Source organism: Lipotes vexillifer, unplaced genomic scaffold (assembly GCF_000442215.2).
Source record: "Lipotes vexillifer unplaced genomic scaffold, Lipotes_vexillifer_v1.1 scaffold98, whole genome shotgun sequence".
NCBI lineage: Eukaryota > Metazoa > Chordata > Mammalia > Artiodactyla > Lipotidae > Lipotes > Lipotes vexillifer.
The window spans coordinates 1626271-1628144 of NW_006799611.1; positions in this window are offsets into that span (position 1 = coordinate 1626271).

Consider the following 1874-nt stretch of genomic DNA (forward strand, 5'->3'; position numbering starts at 1 on the left):
GAGCTGCTATGTTTTATTTTCTGTGGTCTTTGAGGAGGTCTCCAGGCAGGTTCCAGGCCACCCAAAATCCTGGAGTTCTGCAGCAAGGCCTACCTCTAGCAGCTTCTTTCCTACTCTGTCCCTCAGACTCTCTTCCCTCTGGTCACACTGGTCCCTCTCTGTTCCTGGAAAAGTCAAACTCCTTTCTGACACCTTCTGTATATCTGCCTGGGACACTCTCCCCGTCCCCTCTTGCTACCTTTTACTAATCTCAGGAAGCCTGCCCTGACTGCACCCTACCTGGTCCACTGGGTCAGGTGCTCTGTCATTTGCTCTCAGAACCCTCTGTCCTTCTGCTTCAGCACTTATTAGAACAGTAACTCCTTGATTCCTGTCTGTTTCCTCAGCTAGAATACTGGCTCCTTGAGGGCAGTCTCTGTTGACACGTGCCAGAGGGTCAAGGAGGGAGCATGTGGCATCACAAGTGCATCCTAGTTCCCCTCACATTTACAAACTATCTCCTCCTTTTCCAAATGCAACCCAAGGCTATCAGTACCTTTCTTGGGTAAAAGGCAGAGCCCAGACATGAAGAGATAACAGGTGAACACTTTCCCTCTCTGGGAAGCCATATGAAGGTTCTGTTAGGGTAGACTGAACTGAGGATGAGAAGATGGTCAAATCTTCATGCCCTGGGGCTGGTGGCTGAACTAGGACATGTGGCCCCTCATCCTGGCTCGGCCAGTGTTCACTGTGTGACCTTAGGAAAGTCCTCCTTTAGGCCTCAACTTCTTTAGTTGTTGCTCAGTATAAAATAATGGTTCAGAATTCAGATTCTAAAATTAGATCTTTATCACTTACTAGCAAGGCACTTATCTTCTCTGAGTCTCAGTTTCCTCATCTGTAAAATATTATATTTCTTAATAATATAAAGGAGCTAGCTCACAGAGCTGTTCCAAAAATTTAATGAGTATTCATTGATTTTATGACTACCAGTTCTCTTGTCCTTTTTGACCTTAAATTGGCTCAACTCATTTTTCTTTGAAGCCAGAGGGGAGCCCTGTCCCATATTTCAAAAGCAATCTCCCCTGTCAACTAAATCGAGCAAAAACTGACCTGGGACCACTTTGGTAAATGTGGACTCCAGGAAGGAGATACTGACCAGAGTCATCCCACAGCATATTCCTATTCGATTTGGGACCTAAATATTTCTAGACTTTTGTTGCCCAAAGACTAGGATCGGTGTCTGCCTTGTACATGGCTGGAGCTCCAATGCCTAGAAGAGCGGCTTACATATAGTAGTGAGAGAACAATAAATATTTGCTAATGAATGAAACACAACCTGAGAGCAAGTCTAGTACTCAGTTTCTGAGCTTATTTTTTTTTCATCTGAAACTGGGGATTAAAAATAATGTCCAATTATTGCGAGGATTTAATGAGATGATACATGTAAGAGCTCAGTGAATGGTGGATTTATGGATATGGGTACCCAAAGAGATAGAGATAGTGTCGATAAACCTTACGTTTTGGGGAGTGGGTACTAGTAATAAGATCTAACTCCTGAGTTTCTTTTGTGGGCGGGGGTGTGGGGGTGAGGGGTGGATGTAAGGTTCCCAGAAAGAGGTAAGACAGACCATAGCGGCGTTTCAGGAAGATGGAATGCGTCGGTAGCCTGAGGCCAGGGATTCAGGTGCGGAGGCTGCGGAGATGATTCTTGGAGCCGGCGCCTCGGGAGCGCGCGGTGTCCCGGCCGCGCGCGGCGCGTGAGATGAGGGGAAGGGAGTGGCTCTCCCACCAGCCAGAGACCTCCTCGCTTCCAGCCGCATCTCAGCGGGCGGGGCCGAGCCTCCGGGCCGCAGTGCGATTGGCGGAGGCGAGCGGGTGACGCTAACGGCTGG